This window comes from Chiroxiphia lanceolata, chromosome 2 (genome assembly GCF_009829145.1).
Source record: "Chiroxiphia lanceolata isolate bChiLan1 chromosome 2, bChiLan1.pri, whole genome shotgun sequence".
In the NCBI taxonomy this organism is placed as follows: Eukaryota; Metazoa; Chordata; class Aves; order Passeriformes; family Pipridae; genus Chiroxiphia; species Chiroxiphia lanceolata.
The window spans coordinates 62,482,431-62,497,576 of NC_045638.1; the positions used below are offsets into that span (position 1 = coordinate 62,482,431).

Below are 15,146 nucleotides of genomic sequence, written 5' to 3' on the forward strand. Positions count from 1 at the left end.
GTGAGTAAAAAAATTCTCAACAGGGAAATCTTGAGGGAATCTCTAACTGAAGTCCCTTCCTTTGTAGAAATTAAATGCTTTGTTGCCCAATCTGTCTCCCTATATTCAGGACTCAGAAAATGACCCTACAAAGGGGTATCTGTTTATTTCACCAAGACTCAGTGTCAGCATGGTTTCAGGAACAGTTCATCCACAGAGAAACAGAAGTTCTCCAGGGTTGTTATTGTTCCCTTGTGTGTAGATGATAAAACACCAACAGAGGAGAAGTGATTTCACACTATGCATAACAGCAGTATGACAGCTTCATACCCAGCTGCAGTCCTTGTTATACTAAGCCTCCCTGAGTGAAATTGTATTTAGTCTACTAAATGTAATTCTGTTTCTATTGTTCTTGGGAAAAAATAAAAATCATCAGTATTAATATTAACTTTCAGACACCAATATATTTTGGTAACTATTTGACATTTGTGAAAGTTCTGTTTAACTCATATTAATAAATAGCACTACATGCATACATGTCCTCTTCTACACCTTCAGACCTGCCAACAGTGTCAGCAATATATACCTAAAGGGTGACCCAACAACAAACAGAGGCATTTCCACAAATTTATAAACTGTAACTTGAGAATAGCTGTGTTAATCATCAGGGAATGTTCTAACAGAAAAGTTAAACATGGGAGTAGAAGTATTGTCTTTTAGGTTATTTTGGTTCTTCTCTTACTTTGGTTCTTCTCCACATCATCAGATTAGGATAGTGTAGGAGTTGTGATCTCTTAGTTCTTTGGAGAGACATCCTACAAAAAGAGGAAAATGTATCTACACAACAGTATTATCTAGTTTTTCTCATTATTTTAATTCAGTTGTGGAATTCCATTTGGGAACAAACACTCAGTTGATGAATTGAGATTTTTGAGGCAAATTAATTCCTTGTAGGACCATCTAGCTTATTTGCCACTTCATGCGGAAATAAATCTCGAGATCTATCTGAACTCCAGTGTTGTTTCCTCTTAAAGAATTTAAGGTGTCAGTTTCCAATATCTTCTTACAGTCACTATTTGGTGAAATGATGTTACAACAGTGAAGATCATAGAAATACCATTTTCTGACAAAAAGATGGGAATAGGTCTTGACAGGTTGACTGCCTTATTTCTGTCCAAAGCCAGTAGCAGCTGTGCCAGTGTTGTTCTGGACAGTTGTTTTTATCAATCTGTTCCCAAAACTTCCAGTGATGTGGATCAGACACCGAGTTTAGATGATCTATTTGACTTCTTCACTATTCTTACTGCTAGGAGAGATTTCTGTTTATGCGTGTGCAGCCTAAATCTGCCTTTCACATGATTGTCACAGTTGTATAAAAAAAATCAAAACCTCTCAGATAAAATGCTTTCCATCTCTAGCCAACATTATGTAGAACTTCCTGAAAAACTGTGGGATATTATCTTAAAAATTTTAGTGCTTGTATTTGTACGTGTACTTGAGTCTGTAATACATGGATTATGTAACTGCATACATTGGATTAGGTAACTGCATTCATAATTATTTTGTACAGATGCTATATATTATACTATGTGCACGATCCATTTCAGTGCAAAATAATAATAAAATAAACACAGATTTTACAGCCCAAGGGGTAAGTAATATCTGGCAGGTTAATTAATTGAACAGTAATCCAGGAGGAAATGTATTCCACTGGAGACAGTGGAACACTCCCTTTCCAATTGATCATATTTAGTTAAGAGGATTGGCAGTAGTTTTCAATTCACTCAGGTGCTGCTTTGGGCAGGGTCTGTGTTACTTAATCTAATAGTTCTTTTTTGGCTTTGATGTTGATAAAGGCCCCTGAAACTCATCTTCCTTAATTGTATTATAATAGAAAGAGTACCCTAGGGACAATAACAAGGAACGAACCCCAAAAGACTGAATTCATTTGCTGCAATTGGAATGTGTTAGGCTATGTGATAAAACCTCATCTGTACACCCTCTGAGAGAGACAATTACAGGTGGTGACCTGAGAAATACTTTGCCAGGCTACTCCCAGGTCCATCACAGGAGCCATCAGCCAATCAAAAAAACCTCTTTCTACAGAGGTTCACAAGTGCTCAATGGCAGATGTGGGAAATCCAAATTGAAGACTCAAAGGAACAGATGGTCTGTCTGGGCTCTTCCCAGGGCTGCCTCAGAAGACACTCAAGCCCAATGTCCGCTGTGAAATACATCAATACATGTGAACAGAGGACCATTCAGACTGAGGGAGGTCACTGCCTAGAAGTATGGGTCACATTCTGGAGTACAGGGGAAGAGCATTTTGGGATCACACAGGACTTCTTATGTGATGTTTAGAGGAGAAGACAAAGGCAGGAAAAAGGGTTGATTCAGTCAGTCTGGGGAGGAATAAGCATTGGAAGATAGGGAGATGAGGAGAGAGAAATGTTTTGGCACACGCAAATAATTTACAGGTCAGTAAACTTGTCTTCATGGGATCAATGCAGTCTGTCCTGTCTTCTTATTAAACTCCATTTCTAACTTGTTTTCTTGCTGAGGGACTCTATTTGATGCACATGAGTGGACAAGTTCTAAGTGTCAGCAGCTGCAGTAGGACCTCCAGTCACAGGGTCCTGTGAATACAGTAGCTGGAGAAAATATGCATGTGCAAAGGAGTTTCTGGAGCTAGGGTAATGGATTGAATCTGGCCATTGGCTGAAGATTCACCTTGCCATCTCTCGCTTTCCTCTCCCACAAGATGTGGAGAAAATGTAAGGAATGTGAGAAGACCTGTGGACTGAAATAATGAAAGTTTAACAAGGAAAGCAAAAGATGCATGTGTAAGCAAAACAACAGGAATTAATTCCCTACTTCCCAGGAGCACGCATGTGTCCAGCCAGTTCCTAGAAGGCAGGGCCTCAGAATACCTAATGGTCACTTAGGAAGTCAAATGAACTCTCTTCTTCCTTCTTTCTCTGTGGTCTTTATTGTTGAGTGTGGTGTCATATGGTATGGAGTGACCATGGGTCCTATGACATAAGATAACATATGCATGTGGTCAGTTTAGGCCAGCTGTCCTAGCATTGTCTTTATTTAACATTTAAGATTTTTAGTGTCTCTCCAACCAGTAAAAATCTACTTCTGTTTTAAAAGTTGGGTCTGGTAATTCAGAATTAAATAGAAGGTAAAAATAAACATTGGAACACAAAGTTGGCAGCATCAAGGGATACCCAATTAACATAAGTCCAGTGCTAACATCAAAGTCAACACTTTCATTGGGACAAATGGAATTAAAGATCTACTTTCTGTAATCTCAACCAAATCTGTGATTTGCCAGACCAGCTAGCTAGCCAACCATCAGCACAAAGTGCACACCAAAACAGTTTCAATAGAAAGACAATTAGATTCTTTGGACTAGGAAGTCTACAACTTCCTCCTGAGGGCAAGAGGAGAGGCAGGCACTGATCTCTTCTCTGTGGTGACCAGAGACAGAACACGAGGGAATGACCTGAAGTTGTGTCAGGGGAGGTTTAGGTTGGATATTAGAAAAAGGTTCTTCAAGCAGAAGGTGCTTGGGTGCTGGAACAGGCTCCAAAGAGAAGTAGTCACAACACTAAGCCTTACAGAGTTCAAGAAGCATTTGGACAATGCTCTCAGGCACATAGTATGACTCTTGGGGTGTCCTGTGCAGGGCTGAGTTGGACTTGATGATTGTTGTGGATCCCTTCCAACTAAGAATGTTTTGTGATTCTTAATTCTCCAGCATACAAATGTGGAAAGACATCTGTCTGAAGTACCTCACCGAAATTACTTTGTAGTACAAAATACTGCCTTCACTTAATCTAGAAATCTGATATAAGGCTACTCTGATTGAAATCAAGCCAACTGAGCAGAACATCAGGGTGCTGCCTGAGGAAACCTTATATGGAGAAGGAATAAAACGTAAAGTGGGAATAGGTTCCCCATAGAAGACACTGAGTTTAAATGTCCCAAGATTAATAATTTGTAGAAAAGCAAGGATGGAGAACGTCCAGTTCCTCATTTGGCTTTTCTACCTCTCCTCTTCTAAATATATGATTCCTGATTTTGGTAGAAAGGGGAAGGAAAGAAGAAAGTTCTACGCCACCATTCTGAAACCTGAGGGATTCCCTTACTCTCCACTGTGGTAAAACAAAACTTCACTGGTTGACATAGTGTGTCTGTAAGTAACGTACAAATGTGATAAAAAAAAAAGGCTCATTAAAAAAGGTGAAAGTGCCTGACTTAAAAAAAAAAAAAAATAAAAATAACAGGTATAAGGCTTTAGCGACAAGAGTAAACCAGTACCTGGTAGATCAGTTAGTGTATCAGTAGCAACAAACTAGTAGATGCAACACTAATAAAAGACACAAGAGGACCCTAAGTTCTGTGTGTCATGCCATCAGTTCTCTGGGTTGTGCTGGATATTGATCACAAATAAATAATTGTTCCATCCTGCTGTTGATTAAAATGTTAGTAAAAGTACAAAGTTACAGGACCAGAATCTAAAATCATAGCATAGTTATGAAAAATCCATAAGGGGTCAAAACATTTTTTCCTCCCTCTTAGTCCTTCCTAGATTAATACAACCTTCTTGTCATGCAGAATTTCAAGAGGATAACGTCTGAAAGATAGTATTTTAATTTTCCACCTACAAGTGACAAAATGTTTTTCTTGAGCACTTGTATTATACAATATATATTTTTTTTCACTTTCTGTAGTATAAAAGCAAACATGTACAACAAAGTTTATATAAATCATACATACGTTTACTTATATAAAAATTTTAAGGAGGTAAAAATCTCTTTCTTTCTCAGAAGTGAGTCTCTGGACGAGATTTAGTGTCTACTTTACTTCCTTTTGCAAGTAGCAAAAAATTATAAAGATACGGAAGATTTTTTTGGTTTTGTTCCCAAGTACTGAAGTGCTTTTATTTTCTCTCTCTCATGTTTCAGAATATCTTCTCTACAAAGCAAGTTCCTATGGTCTTTGTTTCAAGTAACAAATGGTAGGTTGATCCTCTTAAAGTCTGTTCAGAGGCTTTACATGAAACTGTAGAGCATTATGCTGAAATCACCTGGACGTTATGTGAGGTGATAACATCCAGCTGAGAGGTGACAATAAGTAGCTGGTAGACCATGACATCTTAAAATTAAGCCCTTTCTGTGACAACACAAAAATAGTGGCTCACATTGCTGTTTTTCAGCATGATTTATTAGCTCTTGTGTAGAGAAGTACCTGTGTGCTTAAAGAAGTTTTGAATGAAAACTAACTTACGTCTGCTCACTTGGTATAATTTGTTATTAAAAAAAATATCCTACTATAGCAATTAAATCCATGAACCTAAATAAAATAAGCATTTTGAAAATGGAAATAATACAAAATTACTTTTATTATAAAATAAATAATATATTGATATGCAAATTGAATTTTTGGGAAAAAAGGTTTCTGAATAAGTATTCATTACATAAATAGCCTGTTACCAGAGTATCTGAGTGCTAATTTAATAAGGAAAGAAAAAGATTTTTTTCCAGTCAAAAATGAAAGGCATTTTTTTCTGTTGTTTTGACTGAGGGAAAAGAAAAGAACAAAAAAACAAACAACAAAACAACTATCTTCCAAGTTTTCCTTGAATAGAGTAAAAGGACAATACTTTCCTAGAGAAAAAAAAAATCAATCATTTAAAGATTTTTTTTTGGGGGTAGAGGGTGGTATTTTCTTCTCTAAAAGTTTTCAAGAAAATCATATACCACCAAACCCATGGAAAAACTAAAGGATGCTGTAAATTGAATTCCTTTAATAAAAATTTTCTCTGTATCCAGTAGTGTTAGGGGAAAAGAGATGTTTCACTGCAATGTCTTCTTGATCTCTTTTCTGTTCTTCTCTGTTATACATGTTAACATCACAGCTACATCTCAGCTCTCCAAGACTTTGGTCACTTGCCTCTGATTCCCGTACTCCTCAACCTCTTCAAACACAAAGGCCAAAAATGTGGTCTGGAGTTTGAGGTGAGGAAAGCTACTGAGGTCTAAGTCTCATGTTGCTTTGTCATATGAGCTGGTAGAGTGCATTTCTGGTGCATGATTACTCATTCTTCTTCTTTACCCAGCTATGGGATAGCTGGGATTTGAGATCCACTTAGCAACAATCAATGAATTGCAAAATAGTGACTGCAGCTTGCTGGGTGAGAGATAAAAGGAGCTTTGGCTGGGAACACAGAAAAGAAAGGGAACTGTTGCCAGCAGCCTTCAAGGAAATTGAGCTTTAAAAACATGAAAACGCTAAATGAACCACATCATTATTACCTGGGGAAAGAGGAAGTAAAAAATCACAGAACAAAAGGCTACAACAAAGAAGGAACATTTTAGATTTGTTTTTTTATTTATGTGCATGTGATTTTTTGGCATCTTTGCAAGGCCTCAGTAGGACATGGAAAGAGAACAAGCTGGGATTCAGCTGAAATACTAACTGGAATTTAGAGAAAACACCAAAAGAAAGGTGTTGTAGCATTTCGTTGGTTGAACCTATGTTCCTTTATGGGTTCATTGGACTGTAAATTTGTTCATTTTACAATAGTGGAGAAGACAATTTTTTTCTGTCTTTTGGGAAAAGAGGAATTCTTCTCCAGTAAGTATTGACCTTTCAGTTTATCTATCTTGACAATGCTACAAAAAAGAAAAAAAAAAAAAAAAGAAAGGGGGGAAAAAAAAAAAAAGAAAAAACCAAAACAACTTCAGCTAGAGTAGCTAGCTACTTTACCTAGAGTAGACTCAAGGCAATCATAATGACTGACAAATTTACATGAAAGCCAGTAACCTTTACATTCATTTACAGCATTTTTCCCCTACAATTTTAAACTTAGAACACATAACAGTTGTTATGAACACGTTCTTCTTATCCCATAATCTATTTCTGATAATAAGTTTTTTAAGCTTCATATAATTTCCATCAGAAAATTAATTAATTGGGCTTTTTTGATATATAATCCTTAATTCAAGGCTTTATTTCTTGAACTACATGCTGAAATCACCCCAAAATATATGATTTGCATATCCTGAAGATCCTCTACCTTATAGAATAATTGCAACATGGATTTACTAAAAGCTTCATTGCCGTATCATTTTTTGTGAGTGTTTGAAGAAATTATGTGAATTATCAAGTAAAAGACATTACCAACAGTGAAATTAAATAGGTAAGAATATAGGTCTTTTTCTCTGGAAAAGTCCTATGCTACAACTCTATGACTGTCATGCTCATTCATACAGTCTTTTGAAAAAATTTATAATGCAGGAGGAAGTAATTTTGCTATGACAAAATATGTTCTACAAAAAATGCAATTAATTCTACATAGTGGTTGATCAAATGCATTAATTAACATAAGAAACCCCCCAAACTGAGGGAGAACTTTCACATCACCATAGAAGATATAAGGCAAAATTCCTCTTTCTAATTTTTCTGAATTATATTCAGATTGTTCAATGTTAAATACAGTGTAAAAAAAATAAAATCCAAACTATAAAGAAAGATATTATCTTTGCTACCAAGGAAAAGAAGAAATTTACTAGAATGCTTGACATTAAGTCAAGCTCAGATCATATTATTTCTCTGTAAACATGAATTATGCAGGGGAGGGAAGAGAAAAGAAAACCTAGAGTATTATAATACTTATGTGATTGCAAGAATGGTATTCACATCTAGAGCATGAACATTTTCAGTCATAGCATTTGTCTGTCTAAGTCGTTATAGTCTGTGGAGATTTAACTTGTGTAACAAATTCTAAAGACTTGACTTTGTTCCCTCGACACAGGCATCTAGTGCTATTTCATGTGACCTGTGACATCCACTGTCCAGCTGATGCACTGGGACTTGAACCTTCTGTATATTCTATGTCAACTGTGATGGCTATTATGACATACCATGTCCGTGACAGCCTAGGGGAGTGTAGTCAAAAATCATTAGACAGTTCAATTTATCTGTAGGTGTCTATTCTCTTAATTCAAACAGAAATATTAAACATCAGGATCATACTGACAAACAATATGGCGACATGAACATGTGTTGTATGCATACAACTCTTAAAATATAGATATGCCACCCCTCTGAGCAAGGGGGAAAGGATGAGCATGCACCCTTTAAGTATGATACTTAAAACGATATATGCAATAAATACTTTAAAAAATGCTGCTTAAAAAAAATCCAATTATATTTTCATTAATCTACCATTCTAAAATTATTTGTAGCAGATTTAGAAATTTCACACAGATGTGTATAAATACAAAGCTGTAAGCATATATAAGCAGATGTACTTTGTTTATTCTCCTGTGCTTCCTCACCTCATACCCACATTCACAACAGAATAACAGCCTATTAATAAAGCCAAAGACTAAGAGAAGGGTAGCAGCTGAATTCCTATTTCTCAGTATTTTTGCAATCAGTAATATGTTTATCTTATGTCCTAGTACCTATGGGGAAAGATATCCAGTGGTTGGAATGCTCTTTTTTTCCTCAGCTGGAAAATTACAACATATGTTGCATAGATCCCTTTGTAGAACAGGATTCCAGCTGGTATCCAGAAAAGATGCCACAATAAATAAATTATTAAATTGTCCACCCTTAGGTGTGCTCATCTAATGATGCCAGAGAGTATGTCATTGTAAATGCCAAATACTACAAGACATGTGCCTGCAAGTGAGTCCTGGCAGGGAAATCATACCTGGGCAGATGAATAATACAGTGAGAAATGTGTGAAAATATTTCTAAAGGGCAAAGTAAACTCACACTTTGCTATTTATAATGTTCCTTATACCACATTTGCAACCAACTAGAGAGCTAAAATTTCAAATTATTAGGAACTGGGGAAACCTTTGAAATAATGTATAAAGGATGGATGAGTTCCATCTAAAGCAAATAGAACTCAAACCTAAAATAAAGTTTATGGGGAAGTTTTAAACCAAAGACTGAGGAAAATACAATAGGTGTACAAGAGTGAAGTAATAAAATCTCTGCAGTATTACAAACGCTGACAGAACAGAAGTCAGTAACATTGAGGATGGTAATAGATAGGATCAATCCCTATATATAAGATTTTATTGAAGCAAAGCCCATAAAAAACTGACAACTAGAACAGTGACAAATATATAAGTGATTCTATATGGATTATAGAAATGTAAAGAATTAGCTAGCCAAGATGAAAATTCTGACTTTAAATAAGAGTATTTTCTTACTAAGGATTGAAGAATATGATGGAGGTCAGATAACCATAGCAGCACCACATCTTGGATGCAAGCAGACAATTTTCATCAGGAAAGGTATAAGAAGTTGTATATGTGGAGGAGTGACGCTATATGTTAAAAGGAAGACAAGAAATACACAGAGCAAAATAACTACTGACAATGAAATAAAATTTGTTTGTATAGAAATCCTGTGCCCAGATAGAATTGTCTAACAGTAAGGTTGTGCTATCAGCACCTTGGAACATTTAGATATGAAATACAGGAGAAAATTTTTTTCATGTGTAAGTAATGACTGCTATATCTATTAAATTTCATTAATGAAATTAAATAACATATACCTTGTTGTTATCAGATTATTTACTGTATATGGAATTCCAGAAAGCTTTCCGCAAAGATTCTTGAAAAAGCCACTACTCTGTCATATAGTAACAAAAGGAGGTTGTACAGATGGATTAATGACTGCATAAAAGAGGCAAAAAAGGACTAGATATGTCATTCAGTGTGCTGGGTTCAAGCATAGGAGAATAAACAGTGACATTTCAGAGTAATTTCTGAGAAGATTTGTGCTGGTCAATATATTCAGAGGATGAATAGTTAGGTGATAAAGCTTACTGATGATGTGCTATTACTGAGAGTTATAACAAAATAAGTCTGTCTAAAAAGAGCTGAGGATGGGTCTCGCACTGCTAAGTGTCTGTTAAATATTATGGCAAACAAAATTCTGTGCTGACAGGTGAAAAAATACATGTGAGGAAGAACAACAGAAATTGCATGTACACAATTATTTGTAGTCATTTCCTATTCTTTTGCTAAAAAAAAAATTCAACCCAAAACATATCAGCTTGAAGGTGAACAGAGACTAAAAATACAATTAGAATCTTTAGGAAAGGAACAAAACAGACGTCAAAATTGCCTCACTGCATAAATCTAAGTGGATTCACATTTTGTCTACTAATTATAATACAACTCTCCTGCTTTAAAAAAAAAAAAAAAAGGATACAGTCAAACAAAAATAGTACAGGGAGAAAACACAAGATACTCATAATTATGGAAGAGTTTACATGTGAAGTGGGATTGAATAACTAGGATTCTCCAATATGGAAAAAAAAGAAAGATGGGATTATGATATGTATCTGTTGAAAAATGAAAAGCCTAGAGACTAAAGAGGTGTTGTTTTAAAAGAAAAACTGAATAAACCTTATAACTTTTGGAGAGAAAAAAAACAGCTACACAACAAGAAAAAAAGTTTTGTTATTTAAAAAAAAGGGGCTTTGAATTCACTTTTCAGGTGCTGAAAATTACCAACAGACTGTCAATCTCATTCACTGCCTAGGATTTTGACTGTCTGTACTCAAGACCAACTCCACTACGATGCTTCTGGAACCTAAGGTCAGACTACTGGGAGAAGAGCTGCATGAGAAGCATTAATTGCATTCCCCCATCCTTTGCTTCAGAATTGGATTTAATTTCACAGTCTTGCTCTTGCCTGATCTGTATTACAGGTGCACCTGTGCCTGGCTATATGTCTTGCTAATGCTGACCTGCTAACTTGACAGGCTGCTTTGATTATTGCCCTGCTTTAACCAAGTTTGGGCTTGCTTGTCAGTTTGGGCTTGTTGAAACTGGCTATTGCCACCTTCTCTGAGTAGCCTGTTTAGGTACACTGGGATGACCCCTCCATGAGGCCTCTGCTTGCTTTGCTGTCCCCCTCAATTCTTGGCCTACATACAGAAAAATAATATCACAAGGTGCCATGGAGAACAAAAGAAGACCCATGCCCTGTTTATCCGCTTATGGCAGAGGATGAATTTTTATACTGCTTTGTATAAACATTGGAATGCTTTCTGTAGAGGGCTGGGACCAAACTATTTTCATGGCTAAGGTCTACAAACCCTTACCTAATTGGTAGATACTGTCTATTAATGTTTTCTGTTTACGTATTTCATTTTGGTAAAAGGTGATTAGTTGATCTCTATCTATCTACATGCATAAATATATTTACAATACTAATTGTGGTTATTCGCAATTACAGTGCAGTATTTCTTGATGCCATTTTGTGAAGTTTTACAACTTTAACTCTTTTTTCCATATGGTTTCATGAAGACTCCTGAAGTTTCCTCCAGATACTCTGCAATCGTCCGCTGCCAATTCTATGTTCTAATGCAGTTTAAGAAAACAGAATCTTCCTCTTACAGAAGAGATAACCATAAATTATTTTTAAATGGTTCTTCAGTAACAAAGAAATAATAAACAAACCCAAACCCCAAAACAGATGAAAGTATTCTAAGTGATCATTTTGTTAGGGAAAAATGGTTAGGTTTTTTTGAGCAAAACTGTGAACTCTGGGAACAAACCCAAAAAAGTTAGGGAAAAAGACACACACTTTAGTAACTGTAACTAAAAGTTTGTTAGCAAAAAATTCACATACTGTGACATCAAATACCTTGTACAGATTGAACTCAATTCTATTGGCTCTTATCTGAAATCTTTAAATTATATATTATTGGACATTTTGGAGAAAAGATCTGTTTTTCAGCAAGTGGAGGTTTACATATGAAATTTTTTTTTTTTCTGAATTCCTTGCAATGCAAGAATTATTTTTGAATATTCCATTTTTCTTAATTCAGTCTTTTCCAAAACAACCAAGCCAGCACTACTTGATTGATTTTTTTGACTAGTCGTAGGGTTTAAAAAAAAAGATAAGCAATATAGACACTTAATGTATAAATAAATATACTTTCTATAAATTTGAGATCAAGCAATAAACATTATAATAATATAGAATAATCACACATTCCTACGCTTGCGATTAAGAGTATTTTCCAACTATTAATGGCAGCAGTTGTTGAAGAGCAACCTTACATATCTTCTAAGTTCAGATTTTTGAAAAATACAAATGACAATAAATCCTTTATTATTATGCTGTATCAAGCCGTAGTCGTTGTATAATAAAAAATGTCTGTTCATTGTTTTTTAAACAAACACCTCTCCAGAAGAGTGGGTTAATAGTAATAGAATAGGGATATGTCAGTGGAAAGCATGGCTTAGTGAGCTTTTGCAAAAGATGAAAGTTTCTCATATAAAGTGTTTCCGTGGCAGAGAGTTGTTGAGTTGTTTGAAAAAATCTACCTACATGTTTTAACTTAAAATGACTGTTTCACATTACTGTTGATAGACTAACGCAGAGGTTAATATTGAGAATTGCCTGTATACATGGCCTTCATTAACACCATATAATTATACTGAGGTTTCTTGAGCTTGACTTGTCAGATAAGATCTTATCTAGATGAATGGTTTTTCTTGCTTTGAATGCTTGAATGAATCTGAGAGTCATTTGGCACTTGGCAGCCTACATTATGACATGTTATCAGCCAAATAGTGCAAAGAAAAGATTAATTATTTTCAAGAAGAAATACATGATAGAAATATTTTAAAATGTAACAATAGCTATGTTGGCTCTAAGGAGAGAAAAAAAGTTACAAAACGGAGACAAGTCCAGTGAAGAAGAACATCTTTCTTCAGAAACTTGAAACAGTTACCTATCAGTGAACACAGCTGTCAACTATCAATCCCCTGCTGAAACATTATTTTCAGAAAGAAAGCTAAGAAATTCATGAAATATTTCATTGTCCTCATAGCCATACATTAATGCAACCACTTTTGTTGTTATTGTCATTGTCTTCAGGGTATTTCTTGACATACTTTCTCTCAAGGGTAGTCAGAAGACAAATTGCATATTGAGATAAAATTGCATATTGAGATAAAATGCTGGAATACTTTTTTTTCTTTTTTTTTTCTATTCCACCTTAATTTCACTTTTATTCTGTAGCATTGTCATTCACTTGGTTACCTGTTTTTGGGCAGTCTTAGCATAACACAGAAATGCAGTTGCTGTTTTGTAAGAAACCTCAAAGACTTACAGGAGTCTGGCTGCTGTTTATAGAAGAACTATGTTTAAATCTAGTTCAACAACAGTGGGATAAGTAACTACCCTTTGTGTATAAAGGCACATTACAGAAATTTGAAGGATTCATTTTGTGGTGTGCTATAGGCACTTTGTAAAAATATTACCTTGTTTACCCTTTAAACTCTTTTGAACATAAAACATGTAAAGCACAGAATTTGTTAGATTTTTTTCAGTAACTGTACTTAATGGATCATAGACTCATAGTATGAAAGGGTTCAGAAGGGACCTTTGGAGATCACCTAGTCCAACCTTCCTGCTAAAGCAGGTTCACCTACAGCCAGTTGCACAGGATCACATCCAGGTGGGTTTTGAACATTTCCAGAGAAGACTATAAATATGGAGTTATATCTCTAAACATTTTTACAACAATGTAACTTATGATTTTTCTATTCTTGACATTAATGCAGATTAAAATGTCATATTAATTAAAACCACAATAGATTTTTACTGATCTATCTGATAGCTCTTTATCTAAACACTTGGATTATGTTTAAAACAAGAAAATAATATTTACAGAGTCACAGAATATTCTGAATTGGAAGGGACCCATAATGATCATTGAGTCCAACTTTTAAGTGGATGGTCTTTATGGGGATCAAACTCATGCCCTTGTTGTTATTAGCACCATGTTCTAACCAACTGAGCTAATCAAAATATCCATGCCTCATCTTTGTCTCTCTGTGAGCACAGATGGTATGGTCTCTGAATCTAAATTTTAAAGAACATGCATACTACAGTGAACAACAGTCAGATTTCTTCCAGACTTGTCATCTAATCCTGACTGTTGGGATCCTGCTTTTGGTCATGATCCCTAATATTGGAACCTCTGGGCTAAAAGAAGTCACAGCAGTCTTCATAGGAAAGAGCAAAAAAACACTCAAATACAAACCCACAAAACCCCCAAACAACAAAACCTCAAAAACTATATCAATTTCCACAATGAATTGATGAATTGATGGGGAGCATTTCTATGATGCCAGACATTGTTTCTTTAGATAACAAGATCACAGTAAGCTAAAATAAATACTTCTACCATCAGTGTTTGCTGTAACAGTTAAAGCAGCAAAACTTTAAAGTACAGAAAAATCTCAATTTTCCCATTTTTTTCATGTACAAAGAATGTAATGAAGTATCTTTCTCCATATCCTCTCTCAGTCTTCATTGAATGTCATCTTTTTAAGACAAGGACAGTTATACTCTATCTTACCAAGGAGTCTAACTTAAAAGAAACAAGTATCTGTTGAGAATTCTGAGTGCTAAAACAACATAAAATATGCAAATATTTAATGGCATTAAAACCTAAAATAATGGACAGATACATTTTTCAATGCTACCATATTGCTATGTGTGTCCAATAAAGATCTGCCCATACACAACTATCTTATCCCAAAACTTATAACTGCAGTGAAAATAATAACAAATGCAATTCGGTCTGTCATCATATAGTTATTTCAAAATTGAAAATAACATATTTGCTTCCTACCATTATTATTTAGCCCTTAGGTTAATTGCTAATGAATGATAGACTAAACCTCTAATCTTCATCTCTTGAGAAGATACTAATGCCCTTTTGTCCTTTAATTTAATGTAGTGTTTCTTTTGGTTTTAAAGAAACAAATACCACAATAAAAATCTATTCATTTGTGTGTCCCTTAAAATTGTGTTAATTCTCACAACTCTGTGGAAAGTTAAACTAATTAGCAAATTGAAACACTGAAGATGTTGATTGGACCTTTTCTTTCTATTTTTAGTTTTCCCTATCCTATTTTCCCTATCCACAAAAAGTCTGTCCACTGAAGTTGGTTTTCTGTCTCTCTTTGCATTTCCTCAGATCTTTCAACCTAGACCAAATTACTAGACCCTTGTCTTTTCTTCATTTTTGAGGTATTTTGCAAAGTGACTTTGAAATGTTATTAAAAAACTATTCTGTCTTTATAAAATGTGCT

General features: G+C 35.0%; 1 long non-coding RNA gene across 1 annotated transcript in view; it reads left to right on the top strand.

Moving 5' to 3' along the window:
- LOC116782634 overlaps positions 1-15,146 on the top strand; it is a 99,371-nt gene that overhangs the window by 79,206 nt on the left and 5,019 nt on the right. The gene's annotated exons all lie outside the window — the stretch shown is intronic.